The sequence below is a fragment of the Protopterus annectens genome, chromosome 5.part0 (assembly GCF_019279795.1).
Source record: "Protopterus annectens isolate FY-2018-M chromosome 5.part0, PAN1.0, whole genome shotgun sequence".
Classification (NCBI taxonomy): Eukaryota; Metazoa; Chordata; order Ceratodontiformes; family Protopteridae; genus Protopterus; species Protopterus annectens.
Window position 1 is genome coordinate 1,263,389,217 of NC_056735.1, and position 24,462 is coordinate 1,263,413,678.

Here is a 24,462-nt window from a genome sequence, read left to right on the forward strand (position 1 = left end):
TATGTGTGTGTTAATACTGTCTGCATTATACCAATACAAATCTTGGATTCAATAATTGTCCACAATTTGCAGTCCTCCACAAAGCTGGTTAGACAAAGGATGTGTAAGTTAGTCTTGACTTCTGAGACTTCAATAATGAACAAGAAAGGACCTAGTACAGAATCTTGAGGTACAGATCTAGTCACTGGATAGAGGTGACTTAACACACTTTGATGTTATCTGTCATGTATGTGATCCAGCTTGGTGACATAGGTGTTTATGCACACATGACACAGTTTCTATGTAATACCTGAGTGTGGATTTCTGTCAAATGCCTTGGCCAGGTCAAGTTACACATGATGAGAGTGTTTTCCTCATGCATGCCCTTGATGACCATTTTGAAGACATAAAACAGATGTAACAGACATGATGTAGCCTTAACAAACCAAACCTGGGTGTGGTACACAGTCAGGAGATTACCTGTGTCCTGTTTCATAAAGTCCATGGTAACTCACTGGTCTGCCTCACAGATGAGGAGAGTCAGGCATATGGGTCTATAACTCCATGTATCAGGTGATGCTCTCCCCTAGTCAGATGGATCATTGTTGCTGTACACTTTTTTATGAGAACACAAGCTGTCTTGAGGCTGTGTTGAAGTAGGGATCCAATTGTGTCTGCTAGGTCAGGATTTAAGTCACACTATAAGCAACTTGGGATGATGTCGGGACTCACTGATTCTGTGTTATTAGCCATAGAGAGCACACAGATGAACTGCTCTACTGAGGAGAAATTCTGTGTAATGTTTGCATGTATACTTTGGATAATGGCCAGCGACAACAGGGATGTAAAGTGTAAGGCAAACTGTAAGCTAACAGACTCTATTTTCTCCAGCTGAATATGGCTAGTGCCATACACAAACAGCTCGGTGCATAGCTGTGTATTCCCCCTAAAATGTCACATTTATTAAAATACATCAATTGTGAAAACAACTCCAAATGCGGCCTTAGTCATGGATCACATGCCACACATTGGTACTGTTCATGCAGTCATAAAACTGTACCAGTGTCACATAATTACATTAATTACATAATACATACCTGTAAGTGTTTCATGAGTAAGTGTGTTTGAGTGGCCTGATGCCCTTTAGAACACATTACAAATTAGTTGTTTGTGGCTCATGCAGAACATTTCCTGACACAAATGCTACTAGTCACACAATAATGCTGCTGAACCCATTGATAATCCTTGGGAATAGGAACACAGCTGCACTTACAATGCATTCCCCAAGATTGCAATTGAATCAAAACATGATCTTTCTGTTTATATCAGAGCACTATGACACATGGATGAAACAATACACATGTGCCCATGTAATCGTATGGATTTATACTGATGTCTGTCGCAGAGCATTTCATGATGGTAGGCAGACAAATGCACACTTTTTCTATACTGCAAGTATATCTGTGATGGTGGAATGAAAAATGTATAGAATGTGTACAACAATATGTCTTAGTAAGACAACAATATGCATAAAAGTTTATAATACCATGTCAAACTGTTCTCAGGAGGCATATTACTACAGCTGTTATAGAAGGGGTATGCATTGAAATGGCAGCAATGGTCATCAATACTTTAGCTCACATCACACACAGATTTTAAGACCCTCTTTAGGAATACTGCACATCCAGACCTCAGCATAACACTGTCAATAACAGCAACATTGACATGTCAAATGTTTACAGGGTCATAGGACATTATTAAGCTAATGGCCAACATCACACATAAAATTCTGGCCATTATTATGCCATTTAAAACAAACTCCCTATTGTGGGTATGTGTTTATTTATTGGATTACATTACATACTACCATGTGGGACATGTGCACCACACAATGACAGAATTAACAATCACACATGTAGTGATCTGGAGATGGCTTGCAGAGGCTCATGGAAGGACTCTGCTTCATGATGTGTGAATGCATATTTGACATACATAAGGACATCCTTGAAGCCTCTGCAGTTAAGATGTCATATGGTCAGAGGAAAAAGAGGATGGTGGATGCATGGAACTATGTTAAAGGTTCTCCTAAGTGGTAGTGAAATGTGTGACACCCATGCACTGGCCCAGTAATCAAGGAGCCTCAGTATTCACCACTAGCACCAGTGAGGGGCGTGCATATTGGGGGGATAACAAGTACACACACACAGTAAAGCACAATTTCCCTTAAGAGCACACAGAGATCACAGTCAGTCTGGGGTTAGTTTCTCCCTTTCTCTACAGATCCCCAATAAGACCCCCCTGCTGGCACAGCTATAGGGTATAGATATCAGCCTAGTGGTCAAGCCAAAACCTTCAGCACCCTCTCTGTCCAACCAGTGCTTTGTGTTCCTGCCCAAGTAGCTGACACACACACATACACTTTGAGATATGAGTTCTTTAAAACACACATACACTTCTGGGGAAGGCTGGCACAGGTTCTCCAGCTATGCCCCCTTCTCTCCAGACTATAAGGTAGAAATCACTGCCACCAACCACTAATATCAGCTACTATGAGGCCCTTCCAAAAGGCGACCAATTTCACTGTGCAGTATTACTGTTATCCAAATAGTGTGACCCAGGGCTAAAGCTATTGGGGTGGCTTGGACAGTATCACCAAATATATGCAAGTTATCTAGAGCTTAAATTATCTCTACACAACACAGCCACAGTTGAAAGGTTAAAATATTTAATAATAAATAACAAAAACACAAGACAATACTTATTACTTCAACATGATGACATTACAGAGTTCGGAAATCACATAAAAATGCTTTAAAATAATATTGTAGAATAGTCTGACATAAATATAGAGAACAGCTAGACTAATCTAGCTATTTCTATCCATCTCTAAGAGAAATCACTGTTCTCAATTCTACTTACATACAGAGCAAGCAAGTGCTGGTGAGTGTTGTCAGTTCTGAAAACAAATGTAAAATGCTCTATCTTTCTCTCTGACAAAGTCTTAAACTGATAATGCAGTGCTGATGAGTCATTTCAGATTACATAATTCTTAACAGTTCTGATTCAGTTTCCCACACTAACAGAAACTCATATTTTACATTTCTCTTTGTAATTTGCACCTGCGGGAAGCCACAGCAATAAAAGACATTTTACATGTAAAATCTAGTAACTAACTATTGTCCTAAGACAATAGAAAGAATTCCTTAGTCCAGACATGCTGTCTCCAAGCTTGAGATCAAGCCGTCATAAAATGCTTTACTTTATCACCTTTCTTTCAGCAGGGTGCACTGTGTTTACATTTTTGAAGCTCAGTACAACATATAGTTTAATCCTAACATATAGTTCTCTTTACATTTTAGAACAAACCTGTGAATTACATTAATATTTACAAATGACATAGAATTATTTACAAAATTCTATCTAGCTAGACTGGCAGCCTTCACATATCTCCCTCCCCCCTGGAGAACTCAAGCTAGTTTTTCAAGTGACCCTTGAGAAACATTGCTTGAGAGGGTTACGTCTAACTGAGTATACCTTACCCCATTCCCCTGTCTTGAGAGTCTATCTGCATTGGTGTTGCTAACCCCACTGCGGTGCTGCACTGACATATATGCTTGCAACACTAGGCTCCATCTTAGCAACTTAGCATTTTGCTGGTTGGCTTGGTGTAACCAAGTTAGGGGATTGTGATCTGTAACTACAGTGAATTTTCTTCCATACAGATAAGGCTGAAGTTTCTCCAGTGCCTACACTATGGCTAGACATTCCTTTTCTACAACTACATAGCATTCCTCCCTGGGTTGGAACATATGATTGTGATAAACCACTGGGTGCTCTTCTCCTTTTGAAGAAATCTGCCTAAGTACAGTGCCCACCCCATGGTTCAAAGCATCCACTTGCACAACAAATTCTTTGCTGTAATCTGGACTGGCTAATACCGGGGGTCCTCCCAAAGTTTCTTTAAGCTTCTGGAATGCTTGCTCACATGCTGTGGTCCACACTAAATTACCTGGCCTGTTTTTCCTTGTCAGGCCTGTGAGAGGAGCAGCTAGAGTACTATAGCTGGGGACAAACTTTCTGTAGTACCTTGCTGTCCCTAAGAATGCCCTCACCTGCTTTTTGGTAACAGGTGTAGACCATGCCTGAATGGCTTCCACTTTGGCAGGTTCTGGCCTGATCTTACCACTCCCCACTCTATGTCCCAGGTAGGAGACCTCTGCCATAGCCACCTGACATTTGCTCAGCTTAATTGTCGACCCTGCCCTCTGTAGTCTGCCCAGCACCTCCCTGACATGCTGAAGATGCTCTTGCCAGGAATGGCTGTAAATGGCAACATCATTTATGTAGGCAAGGTCTAACACTCCTGCCAAGATATGATTTACCAGCTTCTGGAAAGTTGCTGGGGCATTTTTCTTTCCAAAGGTTATCTTTGTGAACGTATGCAAGCCAAAAGGAGTCACAAAGGCGGACTTCTCTCTAGCACTGGAAGTCAAGGGTACCTGCCAGTAAACCTTGATAAGATCAATGATGGTAAGATACTTAGCCCCACCCAGCTGCTCTAGAGCTTCATCTGTCCAAGGCATGGGGAAAGCATCTGACTGTGTTACTATTTAATTTCCTGTAGTCCACACAGAACCTGGGGCTGACATCCTTCTTTGGCACCAGCACCACTGAGGAGGACCAGGGACTGTTGGACTCTTGAATTACCCCTGTTTCCAACATTTGATGTATCTCCTCCCTCAGAGTCTGTTTGGCTATCTCAGGCACCCTGTAAGAGGCATGCCTAAATAGGCCTTTGTGGACTTGTATCCACCTGGTGCTGCAGAAGGTGGGTGCACCCTGGTTTCCCAGTTAACACGTCCACAAACCACTGTAACCATGCTTGGATTTCTCAAGTCAAGGTAGGAGATAGCTGCTGGGACATTGCTACCCTTTCCACCAAGGTGTCAGTCTGAGCCTCACTGAGGAGATCAGTCACCAGATCTCCATCCTCCTGCAATCCACTGCAAATACTCAGCACAATGGCCTCCCTATCATAGTAAGTTTTCATCATGTTAACATGGTACAATTTGTGCCCCTACATCTTGCCTAGCAGTTCTGCCATGTAGTTAACATCACTTACCTTTCTTACCACCTTGTAGGGTCCCTCCTAAGCTGCCTGTAGCTTGTTGTGTCTGACAGGAATGAGAACCAATACCTGCTGCCCTGCAGCATACTCTCTAGCTCAAGCATTCCTGTCATACCAGACCTTTTTCTGCTGCTGAGCTTCTGCCAGGTTCTCCTGGGCCAAGCCCATGAGTTCCCTGAGCTTTGCCCTCAGATTTAGGAGATATGCCACAATAGACTCCTTGTGGAATTCACACTCATCTTCCCACTCATCACAAATTAAATCTAGAGGCCCCCTCACCCTATGCCCATACAGCAACTCAAAGGGTGAAAAACCTGTGGATTCCTGAAGAACTTTACTGTAAGAAAAACAACAGATGGGGCAAATATTTGTCCCACTTCCTCTTAAACTGTTCTGCAAATGCCTGTAGCATGGACTTGAGTGTAGAGTTTAACCTCTCAACCAGACCATTAGTATTGGGATGGTAGGGGATGGTCTTCAGGTGCTTCACCCCACAGTACTTCAACAGACAAGCCAGCAGGTCTGACATGAAATTGGCACATCTGTCAGTCAGTATTTCTTTTGGGAAACTACTCTGCTGAAAATCTCTAACAAAACATTTGCCACTTTTTCTGCCTCAATGGATGACAGAGCCACTGCCTCAGGGTATCTTTTAGCATAATCTACTACCACTAGGATATACTTTTTCTCTGTGGATCTTGGGGTACTCAGAGGCCCCACAATATCCATAGCTACCCTCTGAAATGTCTCCTCAATCATAGACAAAGGTAACAAAGGATATCTCATTTTGTCTCCTGCCTTGCCTACCTTTTGGCACTGCTTACAGTTCCTGCAGTATTTTTTTACATCTCTGGAAATTCCAGGCCAATATATGTTCTGCATAATATGTCTCTTTGTATGTTTTATGCCCATATGACCTGCAAAGGGAATATCATGGGCTATGGCTAGAAGTGCCAGCTGGCAAGGCCTAGGCATTACCAACTGCTGTATTCTCTCACCTTCTAGCCCTCCCTCAGGGGTCCATTCTCTATACAGTAACCCATTGTCCCAGTATACAGATTCCCCCTTCCCTTGAGAATCAGGTGCCTCACTAGCTACCTGTCTCAGGCCTTGTAATGTAGGATCTGTGAGCTGAGCCTGTCTCAGCTCTCTCTTTGTAACCCTGCCCAGCTCCCCTTCCACAGGAAGTATGGTATTATCTGACAGACGTGCCTCACTGTCAGCCTGGGTACTACTACTCACCTCTGCCCTTGCAACCAATCTGTCCAAGGGACCATCGGTACCCACAAGCAGCTGTGGTCACCTTCAGTCTCACTGCTACAGTGTAGCTCCCTCCCTGAAGTAACCACCTCACAAGTCCTTGCTGCAATTATGCAGTCTGTCTGGGTCTCCCCCAGACTACCAGACCCACATGCTTGTCTCCAAGCCTGACTGAATGTAACTGCATGAACACATGGTATTGCATTATCAAAATCATTCCTTATCAGGACATCTGCAGGGATATCCTCAAACACACCTACTTGCTGGCTTCCTTTTCCACCCTCCCAGTCAAGGTGAATCCTATCCAAAGGTATTTGGAATGGGGTCCCTCCTAAAGCTCTGAATGGAGTAGACTGCACCGGCAAGTAGTGCTTCTCTGTAACCATTGGAGGCTTCACAATGGTTATGTCAGAGGCTGTGTCTCTCTTAGCAATGGTCTCATTGCCATTCACTAAGATAGTATATAACCTCTTGTGGTATTTTGCTACACTTTTTGCCTCAAGACAACCTACTGTTGTTATTTTGTCCTTCCCACTTACTGGCACCCTCGCCTTTTGTTCCCCACCTTGCGTTTGTGGACAGCTATATGCCACATGGCCCCACTGGTTGCATTCAAAATATTTACTCCTTGGTCTTGGATGTGTACCTGGACTAGTGGCTTCCCCTACTACTGGTAGATTCTGTTGTGGGAGTCTGGGCTACCCACCATGGGTTCCTTTAGACCCCTGAGCAGCACTGGGTGTCCCTTTCCTGTGCAGTGATGGTCTGCTTGCTAGGTATAGGTCTCCCTTCTACCCTAACTCATCTGAAGTAGCACTTTGTCTATCAGCTAACCAGATCCTCATGTCCTCAGGTAAAGTGCTAATGCTAAGGGCTTCTTCCCTCACCAAAATATATCCCAGCCCTTCAAATGTGGTGACCTGACATCCACTCACCCACCTATGAAAATAAGTGCTCAGTTCAGCAACATATTCACACACACTTTCATCTGCCTTGTGTTTATGCTCACAAAACTTTTTCCTATAAGTTTCAGGTGTTAGCTTTAAAAATTCTAGCAAACAATTCTTAACAGCAGTATAATCAAAAAATTCCTGATCAGATAATTTGGAAAGTAAATTTACAACTTTACCGTGGAGTAAGGGTGTCTGGAACCATACACAGAGCCTTTGGCCAACATCATACTGTTTACATACCCTCTCAAATATATGATGAAACTATCAAAATTATCCCCACTGTAAACTGCAGAAGAAATTTACTGACATTTTGTGCTACTGGGATCCGGTTACTCCCTTCTCCATCACCTCCATTACTCTGGCAAAGAGTCAGCATCTTTTTTTTTTTGTGCTGCCTCTGCCTATCCTTTTCCACAGCTTCCATTTCCAAATGCCTGGCCTCCAAATTAATTCTCTTTAGCTCCAGATGAATTTTTAAGCCCGCTGCAGAAAGGTTGAGCTGTCCATTCTCTGAGTGTTGTACATCTTCACGGCCAGCCTGTTCATCCTCCTGATTGCTGTTTTCTGATGTAGCTATGACTAAAGCTGCAATCATGTCTACCTTAGTCAGGTTTCCATGCACCAGTCCCTTAGCCTCGCAGATCACAGCCACCTGGCTCCTTGCCAGCTTGCCATACTCCTCTGCTGATATGCTTGCCTGCTCTCCCTGACTAACTAAGCTAACAAAAGAAATAAAACAATTGTGATATGAATTCTGAATATTCACTTTATGGCTGATTTAGAGTACAAAAACACCTTCAGTGATCACTGTCCTCAAGTTATAGGAATTCAATGTCCACGCCACTACAAGCCAATTAGTATGTGATGTGGCTAACTCACCACTATAAAACAATTAATATTTGATGTGGATATCCCACCACTGCCAAACAAATAATATGTGACCCCCGTGCACTGGCCCAGTAATTAAGGAACCTCAATCCTCACCATTAGCACCATTGAGCGGCATGCACATTGGGGGGATAACAAGTACATGCACAGTAAAGTACAATTTCCCTTAAGAGCACACAGAGATCACAGTCAGTTTGGGGCTGGTTTCTCCCCTTCTCTCCAGATCCCCAATTACCCCCCGCCCACTGGCACAGCTATAGGGTACAGATCTCAGACTAGTGGTCAAGCCAAAACCTCCAGCACCCTCTCTGTCAAACCAGTGGTTTTTGTCCCTGCCCAAGTAGCTGACACACATACACTTTGAGATATGAGTTCTGGGGAAGGCTGGCACAGGATCTCCAGCTATATGCCCCCTTCTCTCCAGACTATAAGGTAGAAATCACTGCCACCAATGACTATCAGCTACTATAAGGCCATTCCCAAAGGGTGACCAATTTCACTGTGCAATATTACTGTTATCCAAATAACAAGTGTGACCCAAGGCTAAAGCTATTGGAGTGGCTTGGACAGTATCACCAAATACATGCAAGTACTCTCTAAAAGCTTAAATTATCTCTACACAAAACAGCCACAGTTGAAAGGTTTAAAAATATTTAATAATAAATAATATAAACACATGATAATACTAATTACTTGAACACAATGACATTACAGAGTTCAGAAAACACAGGAACATGCTTTAAAATAATACTGTAGAATAGTCTGACATAAATATAGAAAACAGCTAGACTAATCTATCTATTTCTATCTGTCTCTAAGAGAAATCACTGTTCTCAATTCTACTTACATACAGAGCAAGCAAGTGCTGGTGAGTGTTGTCAGTTCTGAAGACAAATGCAAAATGCTCTATCTTTCCCTCTGAGAAAGTCTTAAACTGATAACACAATACTGCTGAGTCATTCCAGATTACATAATTCTTAACCATTCTGATTTACTTTCCCAGGCTAACAGAAATTAAAAATTTACATTTTTCTTTGTAACCTGCAGGAAGTCACAACATTAAAATACATTTTACATGTAAAATCTATTAATTAACTCCTGTCCTAAGACAATAAAATAATTCCTTAGTCCAGACATCTTGTCTATGAGATTGAGATCAGACAGTTATAAATGGTTTATTTTATCAGCTTTCTTCCAGCAGGGTGCACTGTGGTCAAACTTTTTGAAGCTTAGTACAACATATAGTTTAATCCTAACATATAGTTCTCTTTACATTTGTAGAACAAGCCTGTGGATTACATTAATATTTACAAATGACATAGAATTATTTACAAAATTCTATCTAGCTAGGCTGGCAGCCTTCACAAAATGAACAGTGATTCAAAAGATCATACAATGGCCCTACTGTTCCAGCAACCACACACACACAGCAGTACACTGGGTCTGATTTGAATATTACACCTGTGTAGGTATAGAAGGTGAATGCCATGCAATGCAACACTAGCACCACCATATATATCTGATTTCAACACTGTCACACTGCACTTTATGAAGTATGATAGCATCGTTGTTTGCTGAGAACAACATCTTGGGTGGAGTGTCTGACATGGATGTGGACTCATACCTCTGTGTAAAATTGTCTCAAAAGTAATATATGGATGCATACACACTCAAGTTGCCTGTTGTCAAATTAGAAACCACATATATATATATATATATATATATATATATATATATATATATATATATATATATATATATATAGGTAAAGAAACCTGAGGACATAGTACTTAACGTTACTGCCGTAGCACAAGTTTGTCTTGAATCCTGTCAGAGTGCATGTTATACAGAATGATGTGTTCAGTGTATGTTACAAGAAGATGTTCTGAGGAGTGTCTGACATAGCTGTGGACTCACATGTCATTCTAAAATTGTCACCATGCTGATTGTTGAATGCACACACAAACCAGTTGACCAAACTAACAGTAGAACCCCTACATAGGTATTCTATATATCAGAAAACTTAACACAAATTCCACAGCACAAGTCTGATTTTATAGTGTTAGACAGCACTTCATAGCTGATGACATCAGCATTGTCTGGTGAGAAGAAGATAGAAGTACGAGTGTCTAATGTGCTGTTCTAAAAAAAACTTTATTCAGCTGCTTTTACAGTTTCTTCCTCCTACTCTATTACTTCATCTTGGTTTTTCTGCTAGTTGTTCTCTAAAGTGTTCAATTCCATCTTCTCTGCTGCATTTATTACTGCTTGTTTTTAGCCTGTTTAAATTTTAAGTGCTTTTCTAAGCCTCTTAGTTTTGGTTTAAGCACTTGGGCTTTAGGCCTACCCCTTAGCTCTCCCTGGCCTCTCTCCCTCAGATTCTAACAATATAGATGGACAATTTCCTAAAGTTTCTCCTGCCAGCCTGGTTGATATGGGCATCCTGAGACAATCTAGCAACTGCCTCATGTACACAGGCAACCATCTGCTACTACCACTTAGGAACACAATTTGTGAGAGATGCAATTACATAAAGAAGCTAGAGTCTATGCTCTCTCCCTCACAAGTCAGTATATCTGGCACTGAGAAGGCTGGCAACACAATCACTGCACCTCAGACACCACCTACAGCTACACAACACACACACACACACACACACACACACACACACACACACACACACACACACACACACACACACACACACACACACATACACACATGCTGAGGGTCTCAACAAAAACAAACCCAAACAAAGGAGACACCACATACCATGCATAGTCCACATACCAGTGTCTCGCAATCACTAAGGTTTAACCATAAACCCAACATATTAGTCATAGGAGACTCCATTCTGAGACACACAGATATGCCTCTCATCAGGCTGGATAAGGAGAAAGTCATGGTTAGTTGTTTGTCAGGTGCCTGCATCCATCATGGTTAGTTGTTTGTCAGGTGCCTGCATCCATCATATCACACACGCACTCAAGTCTCTCTACAACAAGTACTGTTATGACTCTGTCATAGTCCATGCTGGTGTGAACTACTTGAGACGTACTTCCCTGGACTATATGAAGAGAAACATGATTGAGCTCACTGAATATGAGTCCCAGGCAGGTATGTCCCTAGCCTTAAGCAGCATTCTACCATCTCCCAGAATGATGCCTCAATACAAATGATTGACTTTAACAATTAGCTTAGTTTCTGGTGTCATTCCAGGGGGATCCAGGGCCTGGCACCCTGGGAAGATATGATCGACAGACCATGATGGCTTGCTAGAGATGGCCTGCATCTGTCTCACTTGTGCTTCGGGCTTCTGACAAAGGCTGTTGCCTCCCCCATAGTGCCTTTTTTAGGAAAATTCATGAGGTCGATACTGCCAACATAAAAATGTCAACAAAATGCAAATTAAAGGTCATGCTGCTAAACGCTAGGAGCCTAAACATGAAACTGCACACATTGCAAACATTCTTAACCCTGGAAGATACTGACCTTTGTGCAGACACACATACCTGGTTCAAAGCTGCGAAGAGCACCCCAGCCTTACCTGGTTACTCATCCTATCATACATTCAGACACTAAAATGTGGGCAGCAAAGCCAAAGGAGGTGGAGTTTCAATATATACTAAAGGCACACACACCTCCAGGCTGGTCAAACAATATGACATACAGGAAACACTCCAGGTGCAGTTAACCATTGACAAGACCCCTAATTATATTATAGCTTGTGACAGGCCCCCAAATTTGACTAAAGATGCCCACTCCACCTATCTCGACCTCTTCAAATCTATCGAGTCCCCCCTTTACCCTGATCTTGGGTGACTTTAATTTCCCAACCGTAGACTGGAAAAACTACTTATGCCAGAATACAAATTCCCAGAGATTCCTCAATTTTATCAATGCAAATGCCTTGGAACAACTAGTCGATACCCCCACAAGAGGTGGAAATGTCTTGAACTTGTTATTAACTAACATGAGTAACCACTGCAGCACCCCTACGGTATTATCCTCCCTGGTATGATCTGACCATAAAGCAATCACTTTCAAAGTCACCATCTCCTCTGACCCCCCCCACCCTCCAGCTAGAGTCAATCAAAAAACTTCTCCAAAGCTGATTACAACCTCCTGAGGGATGGTATAAACAGCTTCACAGCCCCCTCCCCCACTGTAGGAACTGGTACCAATGTCCACATCTACACCAAAGTACTATACGAACATTTATATAGATGCATGGAATCAGGAATACCTGACAGGACAAAATCTTCATCCACAAGGAAGAGTAAACCTGTCTGGTGGACATCTGCAATAAATAAACTATATAACAAAAGGAAAACATTGCTGTCTAGGACCAAGAAGTAGCAGATGCCCAATTGGAAATGATCTCTCCTTAGCCTGAACAAGCAAATAAGAGCAATAGTGAAATCCTCTAAAGCTAACTTTGTGGCCAAATTGGTCACATCTACTAGAGACAATCATAAGGCCTTCTTCACATATGTCTGCAGTCTCAAAGCAAGCACCCAGATCTGTTCAGAACTGGTGGTCAAGGACACTACATACACAAATGCTTTAGATATAGCCAATCTACTACCTGACAGTTTTGGTGAAAACGTCTCCCTCTGTCCCCCACATCAGTAAATCAGGACATCCCTAGTACATTCTCCCCACTGCTTATCTCTAGGGAACAGGTCATCTCTGCCCTCTTATAGGCAAAAAATACAATCTCCATGGGACCCAATAACATCCCAGCCTGCATCCTACATGAATTCAGATAAGAACTTGCAGCACATTTAGACACCCTATTCAACCAAAGCCTGAGTAGTGGCTTTGTCCCAGCCGAGTGGAGGACATCCACTGTCATCACTTTACACAAAGGTGGAGTGTCCACTGATCCAGAAAATTATAGACCCATTAGCCCAACTAGCCTGATCTGCAAGACCATGGAATGAATTATCATGGACCTCATTAACAGGGACATTGCCAACCTCCAAACACTCTACCCCACACAGTTTGGCTTTGTCAAAGGAATGTCATGTCTGTTAAATCTGGTCAACTTCTATGAGACAGTCACCAAAGCCATCAATGAGGGGAAGATGGTGCAGACTGCCTACCTTGTCCTGGCCAAAGCCTTTGACACAATTCCCCATTCGAGCATAGCAGATAAACTTTCTCAACTAGGCATCAATCCATATGTTACCAGATGGGTAGCAAAGTGGCTCACTGATAGAACCCACCTAATCAAATCAAATAGGGGAAGCCATCTCAAGCAGTAGACCCATAATGAGTGGTGTACTCCAGGGATCGGTTTTTGGGCCTCTGTTATTTGGGATATATTTCTCTGAAGTGCAGGCAAAAAACAGTGGGCTATGGCTGACCAAGTTTGAGGATGACTGGGAGCTGGACGCAGTCATCAATTCCCCAAGTGATGTGGACGTCCTCCAACTGGGTCTCACTCAAACAAATGACTGGTGCTAGAAACATGGTCTCAAGCTGAATGCCAAAAAAATGCATCATCATCATCCCCCTTTCGGGAGAGTGACTCTCCACATATTATCACATTAATAACAATGTCCTAAGTGCACAGTCAGTAGTGAGGGATTTGGGCACACAAGTTGATAGTAACCTGACTTTTGAGTACCATGTTGCTTCCGTTTTATGGAAAGCTTTCTACATGGTCCACCTCATAAGTAAGGGTATCTCATTCAAGGACAAAGAGGTCATAGCATCCCTGTATTCTTCCCTTATAAGGCCAATTATTTAATACAATGCCCCCCATTTGGCATGTACCTTGCAAAGCACATGCAGTAGCTGGAGAGACCACAGAGGTTCCTCACCAGGAGAATTCAGGGCCTCAAACATCTACCCTACACAGATAGGCTAAAAGCCCTGTCCCTTTACTCAGTTTCATACAGACTCCTCAGAGTGACCTCTGTCTGGCATACAAAGCAATCTCAGACCCCGCCTTGATGGGACTGCTGCATATCCACAAGTCAAGCTCCACTCGAGCAAAACCCATATGCGTGACCTCAACCTGGTCTGTGATATCAATAGGACTTGTTGGAAGGACAGATTTGTGTCTCAGAGACTCCACTATCTGTGGAATAGACTCCCTCTGCACATCAAGCAGAGTACCTCATTATCCCTTTTTAAGCACAACCTGGACAACTGGATGGGAAACAGAAAATACACTCCTGGGATTCCAATTTTCTCTCTGCATGGACAGGAGCTTTGGGTGCTGACTTGTCTAAACATGGGCTAAATCCTTGGCTAGGCTAATACGGGCCTCAGGGCCAATAGCCTAGTAACCGCCTATGATCCTATGGTCTTTTGAATGTGAACCAACTGAACACAGATATATACACTCCAGCTAACTGCAGTGAGAGTAGAACTTCTACACAACTATTTACAGAGTACAGTATTTAACACAAGCTCCACATCACAAGTCTGGTTTGTATAATGTCAGACAACACTTTATAGCTGATGACATCAGCAGTGTCTAATGAGAAGAAGATGGTAGTAGAATTGTCTCACATGCTGTTCTAAAATGGTCTCTTGAATGTGAACTAACTGAACACAAGCACACACAACAGCTGACCTCAGTGAGAGTAGAACCCCTTACCTATCTACAGGGAACAGTACTTAATACAAGCACCACAGCACAAGTCTGGCATTTATAGAGTCAAACAACACTTTATAGCTGATGACATCAGCAGTGTCTGGTAAGAAGAAGATGGCAGTAGGAGTGTCATACATGTTATTGTAAATGGTCTCTTTAATGTCATCCAGCTGAACATAACCACACACTTATTGAGTGCAATAAGATTAGAAACCCTACCTAACTAGGCATACCAGATAGAGAAATCAGTACTTAATGTAAGTAGCACAGCAAAAGTTTGACTTTTATAATGCTGCTGGATAACTTATAATGGACGACATAATCACTGCTTGTTTGACTAATGATGTTGAGAAGCCCGCATGAAATTGATGGGTAGCCATGTATGACTGTCATAATATTTGTACTCCATGGCATTGTATTGCTGACAGTGGGATACTCACTTACACTTCTCTGACTAGACACACACACACACACACACACACACACACACACACACACACACACACACACACACACACACACACACACACACACACCGGTTAATGCAAGGGCCATGACACAAGTATGATGTTTGCACTGCTGCTGCACAATTTCTAGTGGATGACGTACTCATTGGATGTTTGTGACAAGACGTTGTGAGGCCTGCATGATGTGGCTGGGTAGCCATGTATGATTGTCAAGATATTAGTTCTGTATGGGACTGGACTGATGATAGTAGGACACAGACTAAAGTTTCTCTGACTATGCACACACACTTACACATACATAGAGACACACACATTATGTGACTGTTGTGCTAATTTAACACACATGTAAGTATTTTGTTCCCAACTATAAAACACAGTATTTAATGACTTGCAACACCCATGTGTTTTTGCCTTGTCATAGTGGACTTTATAGATGATCCCATCATCATTATATGATGTGGTTAACATATTTTGTTATGAAAGTCGGGTGAAAAGTGCGGATGTATTATTTCCTGTTGTGTTTCCAATTTGCAGTTATACTTTAAGAGACAGCTTGTCAAACTAGAGAAAAAAGTTGTCAGGAAGGCATGCAGCACAAATGAGACATATGCAGCTGTTTCCCAATATATTATGCATGTTACACACGTATTGCCACATACAGACACACACATGTTTTGTGATCACACGGATGCAACTATGTATAAATGCGTGTTCATATTTGTGAAGAATTGCTCTCCACATTAATATATGCATAAGCTACTACATGACAGAGCAAAATCCCAAAAAGGGAAGGCATCTCTGATCAGTATTAGCAAAAATCTACGGGCACTCATAAAATCGTCTTAGGCCGGCTTCGAGAGAAAAATTGCACAGGACACTAAAGATAATCACAAGGCTTTCTTTATTTATGTTAAGAACCTGGGTGGGAATTCCCAGATATGCTCAGAATTAGTCCAAAATGACAAAAAATACACCGACCCCAAAGACATTGCCAACATCCTAGCTGACAGGTTCAGTGCAAACTTCTCCCCCCCTTCCCCACCAAAAGGGCAAATATCTATCCCAGCAAAGTGCTGCCCCCCTGACATCTCAGATGCTCAGGTAAGAGTCGCCCTCTCCAAAGCAAAAAACACAGCATCAATGGGTCCAGACGGTGTCCCGGGCTGCGTCCTACATGAACTCCAAGAAGAACTAAACCCAAAAATAAAACTACTGTTCATTCTCAGCCTTACTACAGGATATGTACCCAAAGAGTGGCGTACAGCAACAGTGGTCCCTCTCCACAAAGGTGGTGCCTCAATGGATCCTGGAAACTATTGTCCCATAAGCCTGACTAGCTTGGTCTGCAAAGCTATGGAAAGAATCATCATGGACCTCATAAATAAAGATATTGGGAACCTTCAGACACTGGATCCTACCCAATTCAGCTTTGTTAAGGGCAGATCCTGCCTCTTAAACCTGGTTGATTTCTTTGAAACAGTCACCAAGGCCATTGACGAGGGGAAGGTGGTCCACACAGCCTACCTGGACCTTGCAAAAGCCATCAATACAATACTCCACTCGGGCATTATAGATAAGCTCACCAGCTTAAATATAAACCCCTATGTAAAAACGAGGAACCTTGTTTGCAGTAAACACGCTACCAAGTCCGAAAGGTCTAAACGCTTTTATTAGAACCAACCAACAGAGCGTTTTCGCCACGGAACACCGTGGCTTCTTCAGAGAAACAAAGTCAAACAAAAACACCCCATTTAAAAACTATTAAGTCAGGAAGTGACATCTTCCTGTTTCCTGTTAGCGGCAACTATATTTAAAAACACAATATATACAAATTATTTAAAATATGTCAAATTCAAACATCTCTAGTATAAAATCAAATCAAATTCAAAGCAACATATATATGCAAGCTGAATAAATAAGCATAAATGGATGAAGGCTCCACCGCTTTGCAAAAGTATGCACAGCCATAAAGATTCTATTTACAAAAAGCACAAAAGTAAAAAATATATATGTATAACATATATATGCACACAACTATAAAAAATATATATAATATATATATATATGTGTGTAAAAAGTGTGTGCAACATATGTATAACCTATCCAGGCATCAAACAAAAGTTGTATATATACATTAACAGTGTACTACTGAAAGGTCAAGAGACGCTCTCATTCTAAGATGCATACGTCCATAAAATATGTTACTCATAGATGTCAGTTTATCTTGGGGACAATCAGTATATCATCAATATGAAAGTATTTAACTGTTAGGTTGAATAAAACAGTGTAACACAAAAACAAAGAAGTCCAGACTGATCACTTTAGTGTGTGTTAAACACAAATGAACAGCCCAATCTATTAGTAACCAAAAAATGCCCTTCATGGCTATCGACCACGTTCCCTTAAAAATCAGGGGTGGCCCTTTCTCTTTAATTTTAGAAAATTGTGAGTTAGATTGGCAGTTGCGTTTAGACGCTTTTTGCTATCCTGGACTAAACACAAATTGTAACATTGCCCCTGTACTTAAATTAAAAAGTTACTTTAGGTAAAATCTGCCTGTTTACATTATCAAACCACTGTGTATTGTGGTCTGATTTGATAGGGCATTTTTTGGTTACTAATAGATTGGGCTGTTCATTTGTGTTTAACACACACTAAAGTGATCAGTCTGGACTTCTTTGTTTTTGTGTTACACTGTTTTATTCAACCTAACAGTTAAATACTTTCATATTGATGATATACTGATTGTCCCCAAGATAAACTGACATCTATGAGTAACATATTTTATGGACGTATGCATCTTAGAATGAGAGCGTCTCTTGACCTTTCAGTAGTACACTGTTAATGTATATATACAACTTTTGTTTGATGCCTGGATAGGTTATACATATGTTGCACACACTTTTTACACACATATATATATATTATATATATTTTTTATAGTTGTGTGCATATATATGTTATACATATATATTTTTTACTTTTGTGCTTTTTGTAAATAGAATCTTTATGGCTGTGCATACTTGCCTTCATCCATTTATGCTTATTTATTCAGCTATATATGTTGCTTTTGATTTTATACTAGAGATGTTTTTTGACATATTTTAAATATGTATATATTACAGGAAGATGGGTGTTTGGATCCTGACTTTTAAGCCTGACTAGCTTGGTCTGACCTTCAGACACTGGTCCTCTGGTTGATTTCTTTGCAACTGGTATTTATAAACCCCTATGTCACTAGATGGGTTGCAAACTTGCTCAAGGACAGAACCCACATGGTTAGAATTGCTGGAGCCATGTCAGACTCCAAACCAGTTACAAGTGGCTTCCCACAAGGCTCAGTCCTGGGACCTCTCTTGTTTGGTATATATTTCTCGGAGGTACAGGCTAACATGGAAGGACTGTGGCTGACCAAGTTCACAGATGACTGCAAACTGGGCGCCATAATCAACTCTCCAACCGACACAAGCATCCTACAAAAGGGCCTCATAGAAACAGACAACTGGTGCCAGAGCCATGGCCTCAAGCTAAACGCCAAAAAGTGTATAGTCATCCCCTTTGGCAAAAACAAAGTGCTCACAAATTACCACATAGGTGGTAATCCATTAAGTACAGAAGAAGTAATTAGGGACCTGGGGGTAGCGATCTCTCATTTGACAACCACGTGGCCAAAGTGGTTAGAAAAACATTTTATATAGCTCACCTAATCATGAAGGGATTCACATCTAGATCAGGGGAGGTCATCGTGCCTCTTTACTCATCCCTCATCAGGCCCATAATTGAGTACAATGCCCCTTTTGGGATGTACCTTACCAGACACCTGCAGCAACTGGAAAGACCCCAAAAGTACCTCACCAAGAGGATCAAAGGGCTCAAACAGATGCCATATGCTGCCCGGTTAAAGAAACTCCAGCTCTACTCAGTGGCATACTGCCTGCTCAGAGGCGATCTGTGCCTGATGTATAAAGCCATGTCCAACCCGGAATTAATGGACATGCTGCACCTCAGAAAATCCAAATCCCATCGAGCTACACGCTCGAGAGACTTGAACCTTAGCAATGAAATAAATAGGACATGCTGGAGGGACAGATTCATAACCCAGAGGCTCCCTTCACTCTGGAATAAAATCACAGTCCAGGTTAGGCAGAGTCCCTCATTGACTCTCTTTAAGTTAGGAATCTTGATGAGTGGATGGGAGATAGTAGGTTTACCCCGGGTATCACTTCTGTGTCACTGTTAGACAGAGGCACAGTATACTAACCTCAAAAAAGGGCATAGCAAAATTCATTAAAAATGGGTGGCGAAAGCCAAACACACTCTGGCTAGGCTTATAAATGCCCTAGGGCAGATAGCCTAGTATGAACCTATGAACCTAAGACAATTTGAATGTCTATTGTCATTATATTGGTGCACATGGTACGCAACAATGCAGCTTTGCTATTTATTTCTGTACTGTAGTTGACATTTGGGAACTAGTACTGATATACCCAAGTTTCAAGAGCATGGTTGCAGGTAACACATGACTGAGTGTAAATATGTGCTCAGTTATTAAAAAATGCATTTGCATTGGTTGTGTTTTTCCATGGATTTTAATAGGATGAAGACTAATTGGGTAGTAAGCATAAGTAATAGATGCTAATAAGCACTTTCCATAGCACACTGCCAAGCACCTGGTTTGCATGATAGATGGCAAAGTGTTTGTGCATGTGAGATGCATTTTAAGGATGCCTACTTGAAGATGAGAAGTACTTATCCTTACTGGTTATGGTACACACAGGTAACAGATACTATGGTGTTCATAACTACTTCATATCAGAAATATTGTGTCATAAATAGTATAACCTTAAAAAAGTATTTATACTGCTTTCTCCATTTGCATGTAGTTAAGTGACAAGCAATTGCGGGTGTCTGCTTCATTGAGAAACTTATGAGAGTGCCATTGGTTCACTTCCCCTGTGCAAACAAACTAAGCAGAGAGGTGTAGTAGTCAGCACTTTGGACAGTACTGAATGGAGAAAAATAACTCGTGCTTAGCTGACTCTCTGGCAGCAGGTGTAGTAGCCGAAAGCTCTTATTTTGGGCACAGATGATACAGATTTTGAATCCAGCTCTATCAGTTTTTTTTAAATATGTATTCATGATGTAATTAAATAATTGCATGTGATAATTATTGGAAATGTGAGAGAGAATAACTACAGTGAAGTACTGTATGAGAACAAACAGTACTTCAGTGATTGATGTCAACACTACACATATGGATTTACATATTTATACAGTCACCAGTCTAAATAAATAATTATATGACAATTTTAATATGAGTGCTTTTATTCTGTTTTAACTGTGTGTTTCCTTAGCACATCCTTAGTGGATGTAACCGTGCCATGCCATTGGAAGTGTAGAGTCATTCACCAACTCTCTGCATTGGTGTGCAATGCCAGCTCAATGCAAACACAGAGGACAAAAGGTGAAGGGCTTCACTGGGGATGTATTATTTATGTGTGTGGTGTGTGATTCTATTTCTTGACCAGGTTAAAAGTGTGTAATGTGGTAGATAAGAAAGTGGTGAAATGGGGGGCAAGCAGAGGGAATTAAAAAGGGGAAGCAATATAGGAGTATGCAGGGGGAATTAGGAAAGAACCTTGGTTTATCATCATAAGATCAAGCACACAGTGCTCAGACCTGTATATGTGTGAATTTTGTTAGCGAATCCTGGCATGCCAAATGGTCAGAATGTTGCAAAAACACCAAAACTGGTATTTACGACTGCTCTACACCCAAAAATGAGTGCTAACATGGGCCAAAAAGGGAATGGGAGTTTGTGATTCACAACATCTGCTTTCGCAATTGTGGAATGTTGCTGCAATCCTTTCCAACATAAGCACTCGACCATCCACCGGTCGACCTTATGATGGTAAACGAAAAACCATAGCTACCCACTTTTTCAGCAGTTTAAAATGAACATGGATAGAATATTGAATGCACTGGGACTGTCACCTCAACAAAGTGCCAAATAGAGAAGAAGGCAATATATGAAATAGGAAGAGTAATGTGACAGCTGCCATTAGTTTATGGTTTGGTTGCTGTTGTACCAGTTAGTTTGCAGTCATGTATTAGGTGTATAAATTTTATAAGCTGACATGTTTTTTGTGTCTTTACACACTGGTAAAAGTAATTTGTACAATTTGGGATTCAAACCTATGTAAAATAGATAAAACACATTAGGTTTTTTTTATCCTTGCCACAGTAGAAGTGCTTGTCAGACATGCTCATTAAATATATATATATATATATATATATATATATATATATATATATATATATATATATATATAAAACAGAGTGAGGGGTTAATGGTCCTGGTTTATAAATTCAAGTGTATATGACTATCATTAAAGTATGAATTCCATCTGAGGCCAGAAAACACAATTTTAATTACAGAAACATAATTTTCATTATACCCTCAGTCACACATATAACTCACATGAGCTCCAGTGTTGTACATAATTATTGTTATTTATAATTATGTTTAAATTGTTCTTTATTTTTTATAATTGAGTGGACAATCATTAATAAAATTGGAAGTGTGCTAAATTAGATCTCTGGCTCACCTTTAGTGTGAGCATCAACTTATACCAGTTGCCAAAGAAAAGGTTGGGCTATATGTGTATTTATTACAGTTATTACTGTACAATGTAGACATAGCAACTGAGACCATGCTTGTCAGACCTGCTCATTAGTTATACAAATACATTACAAAGCTGTGTTTGACCATGTATACGTGTGACATGAAAGTTCAGAAAATAAATGTTTATTTGTAGAGCCATCATTCTAATAATGCACACATTTAGACATGTAATATGTATCTGATATCCTGTGCATGCTCAATGCACCTGCTATAGATAGTTATTTCTATGAGTAATTACAAGATGATATACTCATCCTAACTGAAACCAGGCTCAAACCCCACATCAAAAGTGAGGAAATACTTCCATCCGGCTACAACATCTTTCGCGAAGATAGACTATTCAAGAAAGGGGGTGGTATAGCATTAATGTTTAGACAGCATTTCAACATCCAAACTCTCAACAAATCTGCTCTCAATATTGGGAATGAAGAAATCTTATATGCCAATCTCAAACTAAACCCAAATAAAACTACCAACATCATTAGCGGTTATTTCCCACCAGGCCAAAATATACCTCCACTAGAAAACCTCCTGAAATGGGCCAGTCTTTCTCTACCCTAGGAAACCAATCATCCTTGGTGACTTTAATATCAACTGGCTATCATGTAGTAACAATCACCCAGTCATATACTTAAATCTTCATGGTTTCTCCCAACTAATACAATCACCTACCTGTACAAATAAAAACCCTAACAATCACACCATCCTTGATTGGATACTATTTAACAAAGACCCTCACTCTTACATAGCTGCCTGTCTGCCTGACAGCCTCAGTGACTACTCCCCAGCATTCCTCCTAAAACACCATGTTAACATTACTAAGCCCATTATTCATAGACAAATCCATAACAAGGTTAATTTCATCTCCCACTCTTTTATCTCTTCCCTCCAGAAATGTAACTGGACGCCACTAAAATACTTCAGTCTAGATTAACCCATAGACTTCTTCAACAGCACCTTCCTCAACATCCTAAATACCCATGCCCCTCTAAAAAATACCAGAGTCAAAACTAAGAGCTTCACCTGGCTACAAAAAAGCACCCAGAAACTAATGAAAATCAGAGACAAGGCTTGGGAACACTGGCACCTAACTAGAATCCCCTCAGCTAGGCAATCTTTACTTGAATTGCACAATAAAGTCAAAAAAACAAATAAAAACAGAAAAAAATTACTATCAGTCCACCCTAAGCTCTTCCCACCACAACCCTGAACAATTCTGGCCCACAATAAACTCCATCCTCCACCCAGGCAAAGTAGACACCCCCCACCCACCATTCCTGCCTCCTCCAGCAATATTGCAGACTCTTTCAACAAACACTTCACTGAAACCATTCTAAACTTAGTCAAACAACAATACACTTCATTCACTCTCCCCACTCCCAACCCTAATTCTCCACCCCATGCTTTTACCTTCTCCTCAGTTCCCACCTCCTATATAAAAAGGCTTTTGTCAAAACTTAAGCCCACAAAACTGGCAGCTGACAACCTTCCCTCAGAATACCTGAAAATAGCAGCTGATGACCTCACCTATACAACGTCCATATTAAATAACCACTCCATATCAGAAATCTATGCACCCTCTCTGTGGAAAATATCACACATCATTCTCCTCCACAAAGGATGCTCCTCCACCGACCTTTCCAATTACTGACCCAACACCATCCTTTCCCCACTCTCCAAGATACTTGAGAAATGGATTAACTCTCAGGTCCTAAACTACCTCCTGGCTAACAATCTCATCTTCAAAACCTAACATGGCTTCAGGCCATATCACAGTACTACTACTGCCTTGCTCTCATTCACCAAAATTATCCTTCATCATAGAAACAATTACTTGTTCTCCTCTGCTATATTTCTGGATCTATCAAAGGCTTTTGACATGGTATCTCACAAAATACTGCTCTCTGTTCTCACTAATATTTCCTTTTCCCATACAACCACCAACTGGTTGCACAGCTATCTGACTGGCCACCAACCATCTGCTGTTTGGAAGGATGATCTATCTCCTTGTCTTCCTGTTACTCTCCATCCTTGGACACCTACTATTCTCCATATTCACCAAAAACCCACATACCTCCACCAAATGTGCTTATCTCATACTATATGGAGATCACTCCACCCTCATTTGCTTTGCCCTCACCTTACCAGAACTCCAAAAGATCACACAACAGACATTCTTATCAGTAGAAAGCTGGCTATTCAATATCCAGCTTCTACTCAGTCCTAGCAAAACCAAACTCCTTATCTTCCAACCTTCCAAGTCTATTCAAACCTCCCCCGACTTTAATATTCTTGCCAAAGACAACACCATCATCTCCCATCAGATTACACCAAACTCCTTAAAGTGGAGATAGACAACAATCTCAAATTTTACATCCACATATCTCTTACCATAAAAAGTACACAAAAAACTTGGTGCATTGTTTAGAAACAAACAATACCTAACCAAGACAGCCAGAACTTCCATTGCCAATTCCCAACTAATCTCC